This window comes from Bos indicus, chromosome 4, assembly GCF_029378745.1.
Source record: "Bos indicus isolate NIAB-ARS_2022 breed Sahiwal x Tharparkar chromosome 4, NIAB-ARS_B.indTharparkar_mat_pri_1.0, whole genome shotgun sequence".
NCBI classification, from domain to species: Eukaryota; Metazoa; Chordata; class Mammalia; order Artiodactyla; family Bovidae; genus Bos; species Bos indicus.
Genome location: NC_091763.1, coordinates 45,456,674 through 45,471,372, shown reverse-complemented (window position 1 = coordinate 45,471,372; position 14,699 = coordinate 45,456,674). Strand labels below are relative to the sequence as shown.

At 37.0% G+C, this 14,699-nt stretch overlaps 1 protein-coding gene across 1 annotated transcript in view; it reads left to right on the top strand.

Moving 5' to 3' along the window:
- RELN (reelin) overlaps positions 1-14,699 on the top strand; it is a 558,072-nt gene that overhangs the window by 57,229 nt on the left and 486,144 nt on the right. The gene's annotated exons all lie outside the window — the stretch shown is intronic.

The window sequence follows — 14,699 nt, the reverse complement described above, 5'->3', positions numbered from 1 at the left end:
GAGCCTCACTAGCAAATTAATCAAACCCAAAGAGGGAGTTGTGGCAACCTTGGATATATGATGCTTGAATGTATGTGCTTTGGTTATAACCACAGATGACAGCCTGGACCTGTGATTGGCTTCTGAAATGGGAAACCGTCTTGTGGGACTGAGCCATTAATCTGTGGAATGTGCTGCTGTCTCTGGGTAGACAGTGTCAGAATTGAGTTGAATTGTAGGACTCCCCATTGGTATGGTGTCGGAGAACTGCTTGATGGCATGAGAAAATCCCCCCACATGTTGGAATTGGTGATAAGAAGGTAAAAAGTCTGCCTGCAGTGTGGGAGACCCAGGTTCAATCCCTGGATCAGGAAGATCCCCTGGAGAAGGAAATGGCAACCCATTCCACTTATTCTTGTCTGGAAAATCCCATGGACAGAGGAGCCTGGTCAGCTACAGCCCATGGGGTCACAAAGAGTTGTACATGACTAAGCGACTTCTCTTTCTTTCTTTCTCTTTTCCTGATCGCTGGACATTTAGATAAGACCTTGAGGAACTGGAGGGATTTCCACAGGGAGAGATGGAGAAGAGAGGAGTTCTGGGTAAATAAAATAGAATAAAGGCCTGAAACTGGGAAAGCAATCCTTGAGTTCATCTTCTAGGAAATATAGAGGTACACAGGAGCGTGGAATTGTAGGAAAGCCTGGAAAGGTGATTTCTAGGCAGTTTATGGAGGATTGGATGAAATTCTGGTGAATGCTTCCTATGCCTTCTAATATAATAAGTCTTTAAGAGGTAGTGAAACTATGTAAGTGTTCTAATCTTTGAGCACAGGCTCCAAAAGGGAATTTTATAGACTCAAAAGGGACAGGGGTCTCTAAGAAGTCAATTCTAATGATAAATTATAACTTATTATAATAAGGAATAAAGGGGGAGACAGTCCTTATCAACTTGGATTTCAAAGAGCATTGAAAAAAGGCAAAAGAGAGAGGCACACAAGGAAGCATATACCCTGAAGAATGCTTGAGGGAGGTCCAAGACTGAAGTGAACTGAAGCTTGGAGAAAACTGATATGTGCTAGAGAGGCATTGATGGTTTCTCCCTCCAAATTAATATGTTGAAGTCCTAATTCTGAGCATCTCAGAATAAGACTGTATTTGTAGAAAGGCCTTTAAAAAGGTTATTAACTTAAAATGAGATCTTTTGGGTGGGACCTACTCTGATATGACTGATGTAATTATCAGAAGGGGAAGTTTGGACATAAACATATGTGTATACAAAGAAGGACACAGTTTGAAGGTGGCCATCTACAAGCCAAGGAGAGGGCCCAGAAGAAATAGAAACAAATAGAAACAACTGTTGACACCTTGATTTTGGACTTCCAGCCTCCAGCACTGTGAGGAATTGCATGTCTGTTATTTAACCCGCCCAGTCTGTGGTACTTTGCATGGCAGAAGTAAGCAATGGATGGGCCTTGGCTTGGGGCAGATGATATAATCAATCTTCATTTTTCGTAGGTTCCATGTTTACAACTTTGTCTACTTGATAAAAATTATTGGTAACACCCCAAATCAATACTTGCTCCTCTTTTGCAGTCATTCTCAGAACTGCCAGGCTTGCATTTTCCCAGCTGAGGTTGAATGCTCTGTCATCTTGTTTCAGCCCTCATAGTATAAACAAGTGTCCTTCTCACAGTCTATTTAAGTGTGATATCTTGCATTTTTGTGTTTTTTTTTTTTTCCTAGGCAATTTTGCTGTTTTAAATGGTTTCCAAGTGGTGCTGAAAAGATAAGCTTGACTCAGACATAAGTCCTAGTGTGCTGGCCCTAAGTTAAATGTTAATAAATCAATAATACCTATTAAATAAGGTCATCTTTAAACAGGAGCATGCATAAAACAAAGCTATGTAATGATGAATTGATGAAAATGTTGTGACGAGAGGCTCAGAAACCTAAACCTGTCTGTTCTCTGGGAACAGTGGTTCAGTATTCATTAATTCAGTGTTTGTGGTGTCTTTCTAGAACATAACTACCAGAAATAACCACACTCAACCATATGATATTGGAAAATGGTGGGAAAGTCTAGCTATCTAAATTCTATTTTCACCTTTCCACCAATAAGCTTATTCCAAATGAAAAATGTAGAATCCAAGTACCTTTAGAAAAGAGTTGAAGCTCAAGATACAAAAAGAGGTAGTGAGAGCATCTATCCCTGCACGTGAGCTCAGTTCTCCAGCCACAGTATCGGAAAATGTGCATATGTGGTTCTTGAGCCACTATATCTCTGTCTCATGGGTAATAGTAGTACCATGAGCACTTCTGATAGTAAAATTCCAGCAACCGCAGACCTTTAACCTCATGTTGCTCCATTAGTAAATTCTGGAAATTCTAATGACCTACTAGCAATCAGAAAAGAGAGGTTGCACCACAGCATCTAGAAAGGGTTTCCTACAAGATACAGTAACTTAATCTCCGCTGTCTTCTCCTCCCTTATTTCTGTTGGTATTGAATCCATAACATGTAACATTTTGAAAATGTTTGCCAAGTTCAGGAAATAGCTAGCTGTTTTTCTTTATTACTGATTCAGAGTCAGGACATACATTGGGGTCTCCATTTGCCTAAAAGTCTCCACAGGCTCTGACATTGCTCTTTAGTCCTTGCTCCAAATCTACTGCCTTGGCTGCTAATCCTCATTTTAGATTCATTTCCGTCCTCATCAGTAAGAGAAAAGTCACTGCACATATGAGATCTCCTAAGAACAGGTGTCCCATTACATCCTCATTTTGTTAAACATCATTTGCACTAGGAGGAAGTTGCAGTGTAATAAAAGACAAAGTGGATTTTTTACTGTAGTGGAATTCTTAATATAGTTTCAATTATAATTTTTAGTTCTGTGGATAGCCTTCACTGCAAATTCTATTTCCCATGAGGTATCAATCTGAAGCTTTTCATATCGCTGTAATTGGTCTATTTCATAACCACCTATACAGAAATTATTGGGTTGGAAACTTGTTAGACCTGCTAATTCCAGGGCTTTATACCAATTCTATAGAATCAGAATCCCTGATGGAGTCAAGTGGGGGAAAAGGGAGACCTAGTAATCTGAATTTTAAGAAGTTTCTCAGGTGACTGGAAATTTTGGTTAATAAAGTAAAATAATCTTTGAGAGAATTTAATTTGGCTCATGATTCTACCGGATACTCATTATTTGACTAAAAAGTAATACTTTCATGAGTGAGTACTTGTAGAATGAGTCTATGTTGAATAGATATTATAACTGATATTTTAAAATTCTGTTTAGAATTCTTAGATACGCATTTCTGTTTATAAATACTTGCAAATGAGTTTATAAAAATGTATCTTTATGCAAGCTTGCCTTTTATCCAACTCTTTTTTTAATAGAAATCTTCAACTTAAGAATTTATATCAATTTTCTCAAGAAAAACCCCCCAACAAATCAAAAACAAATATGCACTAAGGCTAGATTAAGATTTTCTTAGAAATCCTACAGCAGAAAATAAGGAATACTACAGGTGCAAAACACATTTAGTCCTTTACAAACTCCTCTCATTTAAACAGTTTTTGCATAACTGTTCACTTAACTTTTCCCTATATTCCTAAACCTAACATGTTCCTTGATAATTATTCACACCTGGAGTGTTTCTTTATCTTCATCTTTGGAAAAACTGTCTTATGGCTGTATTGAAAATGCAAATTTATAATAAAGTACAAGAGATTTTAGTATTTTAAAAAGGAGTTTAAGACTCATGATACTAAATGCCATGTTGTAAAATATAAGGGGTGACATTTTTTATTTTTTACACATCAGAGAAATAGTGTATATAATTATAACTTGATGTTATATAAATTAGTTATACATTTATTCTTTCTTTTATAACTTATCAAAGAACTATCAGATAACATCTGTCAATGTAAATGTCATTTAAATTATTTTCTTATTTAGTTATTCTTATCTAAAATTCTTAGAAAAGTATTTAGTTGTAGCTTATTTAGAAGAGCCACTAGCTATGCCTATACATGAACATTTCTCTGTCATATCATTTACTCAACATTATTTTGTGAATTTCAATGCTAGCGATTTTAGAGTTTATGATTTAGATTTTAAAATATGGAATAAGGATGATTTTGCAAGTGGACAAGAACAGTTACTCAAATACCGTTTTTATAAACATCCAGATGGTTCACATTATATTACCAGTATCAGGTAGTAGCACTTTGTAAATATTTGTTTAGTGAATGAATGAGCTGGGCAGAACATATGCACACACACACACACACACACACACACTAGGTCTGATTAGTCTGACTATAAAGTAAATGAGAATATTCTATTTGTCCTGTTTAAGTTAATTGTAGAGTTTCATAGTTTATTTTTTCTATATGTATGCCATATGTGTAATGACCTCAGTATGTATTTAAATAGATGCTTTGATGTTAGCACAGTTGCTTGAAATTAGTTAAGTGAATTGAAATGAACATACCAAAGTGCCAAATGAGAATACAGTAAAAAATGCCCTTTTTGTAAAAAAGAAAATATTTCTACAGCTACATTTAGTTTAACTATGTCTATTAGCAGTTCTGTTAATTGTTGATTATTAATGTTGATTTAGTCAATCTACAAGTATAAGAGATATATGATACATCTCTGTACAGAACATATATATTACACACAATTACCATGTTGAAAATTTGTAATAATATATTATCAATATGTTAAGTTGCAAACAAAAGCATACCTTTATGTTCTGTACAACTTGGGACGCTATTCAGAGTCACCCTATGATTTGTTACATGAGCTTAGATTTTCTTTAGTTAACGCTAGTCAAAACCACATTTTGGAGGAATTGTGGGGGCACTTCATGTTAAAAAATATCCAAGATACAGTAACAAAAACAAAGTAACTGCAGGCCCTTTTAATTGTGTAGATTCTTTAAACATCTGATTATTCTGGAAAAAAATTACATGTGTACTTATTCCCTAGGCATCTGTGCATTTTACTATAACATATTTTCTTGTATATGTGCTTACAAGATTACTAGGCTTATTTTTCCCCCTAGAAAACCTTAATTAACATCCATATGTTAAAGGAAACATTCCTAGAATTTCTTTGAAAAGGTTAGAGTTAATAAGTCCCCCAAAATGCTTTCTTTTAAAGCTAATTTTTGCTTAAATTTTAAAAAGTTATAATGAGTTATAGACAAGGTAGTCTTTCATTTAAAAAAATAAAGAACAAAAGGGTAAAAATTGCTGAAAATCTGAACACCACATTCTTATTCATATCACTTTAATAATTTATCAAGTGCAGGGCCAACAATATGAAATTTTCATGTATGAGTATCATCTGACCTCATATAAAAGTAATACATGAAAAATAAGGGCAGAGATAAATCATAAATACCAGTAATTCTTGACAAGAGTTCTCTCAATTATAATAAAGTGCTATTTATAAAGAAAATAAGTATTTTTAGTTTTAAAAACTAAACAATTTTATCATTATTTGTAGGAATTTTTGAAACTTCAAAATCACGTTACGAAAGCCAAAAGTGGATGACAGGAAAAAATCATTACTGCTTTAACTTCACTTGAGACTAAAAAGTAGGGTAAATTATTGTAAAACCCTATTTTTCTCCTTTATATTCAAGATGACTAGTAAAGAATTTGTGTTTAGCATAAATTGAACAATCCTAAGGCAGTTTCAAAAATATTGTTCAGGACCTCATCTCAGGTGCTTATTCTGAATCTAGGTCTCCAAGTCTCAGGAAGGGATTTCACCTAAATAAGATATGTGAGATTTTATCCCAGTTGTTAGTGTTTTCAGAAATTCTGGTAAAAGAGAGAGAGAAAAGGAAAGAAAGAGACAACCCTGGGGCATAAAGGAAAGGGAATGTTGAGGGATAGAGAAACAAAAGATTTACATTAACACTGATGTTTAAACTTACTTCCAAAGGGCTTAATTTTAAAAATAATAAGTTCACAAACACATTTGACTGCATCTATTTTATCTCCTAGGAAGAATTTAAAGGAGGGAAAAATCTCAGTGGCTCTCCTTTTATTATTGGTGGTGCCGGAAAGATAAGACTTAGAGACTCCTTGTGGCTCATCTGACTCTGTGAATCTGTAATATAAATATATCATAATAGACTTCCACAGAGATGCTAGATTCCTCTTCCAGCCAGCAAAGAACATTTTTACAAACCATCAAAAATGTTTTAGTACATCATTAAATTTTGCATGTAATAGGTTCCCTGCACCTGTCATAATCCCCAGATCATACTCAGTTTTCGCCCTCCTTTCAGATGGAAACAAAGGTGGGAGGGCATTTGCCAGGGTATGCTTCCTCTGTTTTAGGAGGTGGGCTGATCCAGGGCTTTCTGACCTTATTATTGTGATCTTCAACTTAGTTCTCCATTACCCTGCATTTAGTCCTCCCTGGAGGCCTTTTTTTCTGCCCTCTTTGTCCCCAAGGAACAAAAGTACATATCCAAAAGTACAAAGCCATATAAAATGAAAAAGAAGAGTAATAATAATGATCTTTTCTTTAAAAAGGGCTGTGATAATTGGTGCAGCAGACATCAGGTTAAATGCTGGGCAGATGCCTGAATGAGTACCACTGTGCCATTGCCTTCTGCAAGAAGGTCAAGCCCCTGCCACCCTGTCAGGTCTTCCAGGAGATGAATGAAGTACATTTGGGATGAGGAGCATGGCTTCCATTTCTTACAGCCATCTTTTCCATGCCATGTAAAGTGTGTTTCTCAGCCCACCCTCACCTCTTTGTTTCAGCATTCTCATGGATGAAAGCGTGTATTTATAGTACTTATTTCATAGGGATATTGAAATGATTAAATATTCTTATAAGACTTACCACAGCACCTGGCATATAGTGGTCAAATATTGTTTAGCTGTGATGAGCATGATGATGAAGAGGAGGAGGAGGGATGGAGGGGACAATTTCATTTGAGGGTAAAATGCTGTTAGAGATGTTCTAGGTCCGCCATTTAATAGAGATTTACAGAAGCAGGAAAGAGTGAGTGAGGTTCATTTAGCAGTGCCTCTCTAGAGACTGACACTGGTGGACAGCCGTAACCTTCCTCTTGTGCCTGTTTTGAGTAGCTGTTAGAGTAAATAGGTAAGGCATGAGTGATCTCTCTCTACCTCTCACAAGGTTAACTGGAGTCTATTTATTCCTGGTCTCATTATAAGATTTCTGTGTCCAGTTCATTGCTATGGATTCATTCCTTCTATCTCAGTGAATCTTGACCTCCAGTCATTTCTTTTACATGTCAGTGGGATTTTTTTTCAGCTATTGTTGGTTTGGGGATGTTATTATTGAAATGGCTGGCTTAATATTTGAAAACCACATAAAACCATGTCATAATGGAATTAATATAGGTAATGAAAAGTAGTTTGAGGATCATGTTATTATAGAATTTGAGTGTAGATTATAATGTATTTTTAGATAGTCTCTATTTGGTACTCAGGGCTAGTGGCACTTTAAGGAAGAATCAGGAGTTGAACACATCATGTTGATGAAATTTTGTGGCAAATAAACTGAGTTGGTTTCATTTTCAGAGTAATATGTTTGTTCCTCAGGCTATTTAATCTGTTCTGTATTCAAAGGCAAATGAGTTTCTGTTCATAAGGCAAAATGAAGCAGCATTTTTTTTAATATTGACAGTATTAGTTCTGGTGCTTTTCATTTTCAAAATATATAAAAATAAGACATGGAAGCTTTTTGCAATAGGTGCATTGTCACTAATACTTAATTTCAAGATTTTTGCAATTTTCTGTCCTCTGATGTTTGTCATCTTGGAAGAAAAGGAAACATCATTTCAAATACTACAAAATATGTTTCTTTTCTGCACATATTAAAGGTCTTTTGTATAAAGTAGTAATGGAATATGCTTGAAGTGATCAAAATTTAATGGCCCATAGAGCATTTGTAAGCCAGAAGCTTTAGGATGAAATGCAAACAGCATTAAATGTCTAAATTTATTTTCTTCCAGACTTTCATCTTGCCGTGATTTTCTGCAAGAATGGTATTAGGGTCTTATTGGAAACAGTTAATAGACGCTATAATAGATAATAACTGACTCTGTAATTAGTCATTTTAAGACAGAGGTTCTCTTTGAGCCACTGATAAGAATTGAATTGTGTCACTACATCATGTTTTCATTCAGCTGTCACAACCCGGCAATCCATATTCATAGACTCCCAGTGCTAAGCTCATTGCCAATTTAACACAGATGTGAGAGAGATATGTACAACCTCCTCAGCCTTTTGATCCTTTCTTATTTTTCATTTGAGGAAATGGCAGAGTAGCTTCAGAGTGAGGATAAGAGTGTCTTAGTGACAAAATTATGAGAAGATTAATTTGGTATGTACATAAAATATGTATATATACAGACATATGCACACATAAAGTATATATATATGTATACATATGCAAAATAACCGCTTTTATGGTTAAATGTAAAATTCAACCAGAAATTTCTTAGATATTTCTGATTTTTTGAGTACTACAATAAAAATACTGCATTAATTTTTATTTTTGTTTTCTTTCAGGAGAAACTTCTACTTTCATATTCCTGAATGAACAGCACTGGTCCTTTTTTTTTCTGTAGAAGAGATAGAGATTTCACAATTTTAGTTACATTGGCTATACTATATTCTCAGTTACATTTTATTTTTATGTTACTTTATGTTGTAACAAGGGCTTCCCAGGTGACTCAGTGCATAAAGACTCTACCTGCAATGCAAGAGATGCAGGTTCAATCCCTGGGTCAGGAAGATCTCCTGGAGTAAGGCATAGCAACATACTGCAGTGATTTTGCTTGGAGAATTCCATAGACAGAGGAGCCTGATGGGCAATAGTCCATAGGGTCAGAAAGAATCAGACAGGACTGAAGCAATTGAGTGCACACCCACGATGATGTAACAAATGTTTCTGTATGGTTGATTTTTTTAAAAACTATTTAATTTTTATAAGTATATATAATTTTTAAAGGTTACTTTCCATTTATAGGTATTACAAAATATAGGCCATATTTCCTGTATTGTTCAATACATTCTTGAGCCTGTCTTACACACAGTAGTTTTTACCTTCCATGCCCTCCATCCCTGTAATGCCACTCCCCCACTGGTAACCACCAGTTTATTCTCTGTATCTATAAGTTTGTTTTTTTTTGTTATATTCACTAGTTTGTTAAAGATTACACATATAAGTGATATCATACAGTATTTCTTTCTCTGACTTACTTTGCTTAGTATAATGCCCCCTAGGTCCATCCATGTTGCTGCAAATGGCAACATTTTGTTCTTTTTTATGGTTGAGTAGTATTCCATTGTATACAGCAGTTTCTTTATGCATTCGTGTCAGTGAGCGCTTAGGTTGTCTCCGTGTCTTGGCAATTGTAAATAATGCTCCTATGAACATTGAAGTGCATGTATCTTTTCATATAGGTGTTTGTTTTTCTTTCAAATATTGCATGGTTGAATTTTTTTTTTTTTGCTAATCCAATAACAGAAAAATTTATTCAAAAGCACGGGACAGAGACTTAAAAAATAAAAATCTAGACAGAATGTCCAAATAATTTTGATAGCATTTATTATTATCTCCTTTTTTTAAGGAATAGGGTCAATTACCTAACTTTCCATAGTTAGATTGCATTATGATGCCATAGGATTAAAAAAATGTATGGTTGAATTTAACAAACATCTGTTGAATTTAACAAACATCTTCCTCTGGGCCAGGCTCTGTGGAAGTTAGAATGTTTCAAGTATTCCATGTTAATAGACCCCTCTCACTGGGGTCAGTGAGAGGAGAGAGGAGCTTTCCCTAGGAGGTCAGAAGAGCCTTCATGAGAGAGATATCATTTGAACCTGTCCCTGAAGAATGGATAGAATTTCAGCAAAAGGAAACCAGGAAAGTAACTGTTGGTGAAGTTACCCTTTAAAGAAAGGCAAGGAAACGGGTTAGTTAAGAACATGTCCTAGTTGAAGTGGATCAAAGGATATTTGCAGCTAAAATGGGGAAAATTTACTGTAGAGACTGGATATGGCCACAACATGAAGGACTTTGAAATCACACTAAATATAAGATTTTAATCTGTGGATGATAGGGAGCTAGAGATATTTATTAAACAAGGGAATTATGTGATCTTATAAGACACATATGGTTTCTGATTATAGGTAATAATCTACTTGCTTTATTTCTTCCCTAAAATGTACTGGTAACTTCAAAATTCTACTTGCAGTCCATATTATTTATATTGCTTTTTTTCCTCTATAGTTAAAGTGGCTAGTTCTCCATACAACGGTTTTTAATGAAAATATTAAAAGATAAAAAAAGTTGACTCCAAGGAAAAAAGTCTTCTGGAAAAGAATTTTATAAATTTACCATAAGCATTTGTAAAACCATGAAAATAAGTAGATCATAGTATTAGTGTTAGTCGCTCAGTCGTGTCCAGCCCTTTGCGACCTCATGGACTGCAGCCCACCAGGCTCCTCTGTCCATGAGATTTTCCAGGCAAGGATACTGGAGTGGGTTTCCATTTCCTTCTCCAAAGTAGATCATAAGACAGACTGAATTGTTTAAATGTGTTTACCTATGTAAGCCATTAAGTTATTATCAGATGATTTTTATATAAACCATTGACCCTTCAGTATCTGGAGAAAGAGAGTCCAAGGCAGAGAGGAAAGTGCTAGTACAAAGGCTTGATATATGTGATTACAGCAAGGAGGCTAGCATACCTGGAGTGGGGTGAGCCAGGAGGAGAGCAGAAGGTGACGAGAACAGAGAGGGAACAGTGACAGATCACATAGGACCTTGTAGGCCACTATAAAGACATTGACTGAGAGCATTGGAGAGTTCTAAGCAGTGGAGTGATATGACTGGATGTCTTAAAAGAATTCCTCTGACTCTTATACTGGGAAGATACTACAGAGAAGGATAGAACCAGGAAGACCAGATTAATATCTAATGCAACAATGGGAGAGATGATGATAGCTCAGAACAGTGTGGTAAGTGGTCAGATTCTGGATATGATCTGAAGGCAGAACCAACATGATTTACTGATGGACTGCATTCAGAGTATGGGAGAAGGTGGTTCCAAAATTAGAGAGTTTTGGCCTAAGCAGCAGGAACAATGGTACTGCCATCAGCAGAGCTGAGAAAGGCTGCAGGAGAAGCAGTTTTGAGGGGTGGGGTGGGTTTTCGGTTTTGGTCATGTTGAAGTTAAGATGTCTCACAGACCTCTGAGTGGGAGTATTGAGTAGAAGTGTTAAGCAGTATGTGTGTGTGTGTGTGTGTGTGTGCGTGTGTGTATACAGAGAGAGAATGTATAAAGAGGTTTGGACTGGAGATAGAAATTTGAGAGTAGTCGGCTTATGGATAGTATGTAAAGCATGAATACTTTATCCATACTATAGTATGGATAGTATGTAAAGCCAAGAGTCTCTAAGAGTAGTGTTTTTCTTATGATTTTTTTTCTAAGTCATTTCATGTTTAGAAATGATGTCTTGCATATTTAGCAAGGAAGGGGGCAGCAGAGGATGAGATGGTTAGGAACCATCACTGACTCAATGGACATAAATTTGAGCAAACTTCAGGAGATAGTGGAGGAGAGGGGAACCTGGCATGCTGCAATCTGTGGGGTCACATTTAAGCCCACCTATGCATGACATTACCAAATAATAGATATTTACATCACTACTAGAAATAGAATCAAGTAGAGATAAGAGCTTAGTCAGTCTGAGCATAGCAAATTAATGATACTTAAGTACACTTCTCTTAGTCATGGACTGTTTTTACTAGACCTGGCTGCTTCAGCACCCAAGAATCTAAGTAAAGAAAAGGACTGATCTGACGTAGGCTTCTTGTGTGGTGTGTGGAAGAATTAAGATCAGAATTTGCTTCATCCTCAGGTCTAAAGAGGCACTGGGTAGTGGTTAAGAGGGGAGGTCTGGCAAGGATTAACGACTGGGATGGATATCTAAGGGGCAGAATAGACTGTGGCCATGCTCAGTAACCACATGAGTCACAGACCACCTAGACAGCTTCCTCGATGCATGTCTCTAAGGGACTGAAACTTCCCTAGATATATGCAAGCCATCAATAAACTGAATTTATCAATTGTCACAGCAGGCATTGCAGGGCTTATGTTTTTCTGGGAGGAACATAGCTGTTTGAGGCCAGAAATGAATAACTGAGAGCAGTAGAAGAAAGATTGAGAGCTGCCATGCATGGTTCTTTTCTGTCTTAGCCACTTCTCTGAGAGTGTTTAGCTTCTGTTCTAAGTTAACATGAACAGATGCTTGAAGAATATCTTTTGGAAAGGAAGATAAATTAATAACAAGCTGGGGATGTTATTTATCTTGGGCCCACTTATAGTCACAGTTCAGACTTGAGTGAACTGTGGTCGCAAATGAAGTAGTGGGTGGGAAGGGTACATGGAGAACCCTAGCAGTCAGCAGGACTCAGATGCAGGCCGTCCGGTGATTGGGCACACCCAGGCATCTAGCGAGGGAGATGCCAGGACGTCTGTACAGAAGCCCAGCTCTCAGGAAGGGAAGAGCAAAGCAGGGCTTTCAGGTCTACAAAAGGGCAGGGAAAAGTAACTTTTATTGATTCGTTACTATATGCATGATAGTGTGTTAAGGATCTGGATACATTGATAGGTAATAAACATTTGCCTTTATTTTTTACAGTAAACCTGATAGTATTATCATTCCTTTTTGTATATGGATATCTATGACTTTGCGCAAACTCAGGGAGATAGTGAAGGACAGGGAAGCCTGGTGTGCTGCAGTCCCCGGAGTTTCAAAGAGTCAGACATGACTTAGTGACTGAACAGCAACAGTCAGTGACTCACCCCAGGATCACACATGGAACAAAGGTAGAGACCGGGTAAGACTCAAATTTAGTTTTGCCTCAATCCCCAAACCATAAGCCCTTACATTTTTCATAATCTTGGGAATAGGAACCAGAATAGAAGCATAAGGAAATGGAGAGAAATCCACAGTGGCGGTGCTTGTGCATTAACACCAGATAGGTGCCATCTTGCTGGACTGGAGTAGAGTGGATTGAGAGGCAGTAGGTAAAAGCAGGGTCCTGTGAATCCACATTGAGGCTCTGCAGGCTGTGAAGGATGACCTGAGACAACAGCATTTGAGTCCTGTGGTTAGTATAGGCAACTTAACAGGAAGTGACTTAATTTTAAAACTCCTAGATGGGAGGGGGACGTTTAAGAACCTTTTTATCTCACGGAACTGAAGGATGAAGGGATCAGTAGAACCAGTTGTGGGAATCTGGGGTAATAAGCAAAACAGATGGCTGACAACTAAGCTGTGATTCTATAAATGAGGAAATTTAGACTCTGAGAGGCAAAGTGGTTTTGCTGAAGAACAGGTAGCAGCATATGAGGGCCCAGGACCCAGATCTCATCTGTTATCTGGCCTAGGTTTTAACCAGCATGCCATGGGATACCTCCTGACTGCCTTTGGCCTTCTTCCTTTCTAGTCAACAGTGATATTGACTCCTATAGCTTTCATCTTGCTTTTGAAATACTCCTAATGCATGTGAATAATGTGGGAAAGAGGTTACTGAACAAAAGTTTGGCCACGGCCAGTTTGCGACTGTGGGATCCAGTTGGGCAGGGTGGTGGGGGCAGAGAGGCAGAGAAAAAAATGGGAGAGAAGCCAGATAAACAGCATCAAAAAGTTTAGATGTTATCAGATGGTCCTGGGCAAGGTTCCTCATTGCTCCATGCCACAGATTCCTCACTTGTATCCTGGGAATAGTAACAGTACCCCCTCTACAAAGATGTTTTGATAATGAAATGAGATAATGCATATAAACTACTATCTCAGTGCCCCGCTGAATGGTTTTCATGTGGTTTACATGCCAGCACTCAAATCTGACTAAAGAGTGTGGCGACGATTTACTTCAACATCCAGTGCCATTTTGGGGGTAGTGTGTTGTCAGGCTCTTCTGTTGATACATGTGTTTTATGTATGTTTTATGATATGGACGTTTCAAACCATTCTGCTCTACTCACTGGATTTCCTGGAGTTTAATTTAAACATTCTCATCACAGTTATTGTGACTCTGGTCATTCTCCTTACTGCCAGCAAGCGATTTCAGTCTTATACTGTGTACTGCCACAATAATAATACCTTCTCTTGGCTGCTTCCTACAAATGACTTCATCTTGTTATAATAAAAGCAATGCAGGAGAAAAAATTATTTTCAAGGAGGAGGTTATGACCAACTTTTAGGGTTGTGAGCAAGATACAATTTTAAGAAGCCAAACCTAAGTAGTGTACAGATGCAGTTAATTTAACCCTTTTTTCCTCAGGAACATCCTGATTTTCTGGTTATGAAACCATTTGGACTCCTCTTGTAGACTTTGTTCTAAAACTTAAAGCATGTAGTGGTCTTCTTTTCTTGTTTTCAAAAGGAAAAGGGCTGACTGTCTTCATGCAAATTAGCCTGCTTTTGTTAAAGACTTCATCTATGAAACACAGACGAACAATAAGAAGTGCAGCACAACTTACTGTTCTGCTTTCAGCTGATGTCAGATTGTTTCCCACAGTATGGAATAGTTAAGAAAATAAGAGTGTTTCATCACAATGCCAAAACTCCAGCAATGCCTTTGACTGCCTTCAGGGGTGGTGGTGAAGGTGGGAAAGCAACTATTCAGTA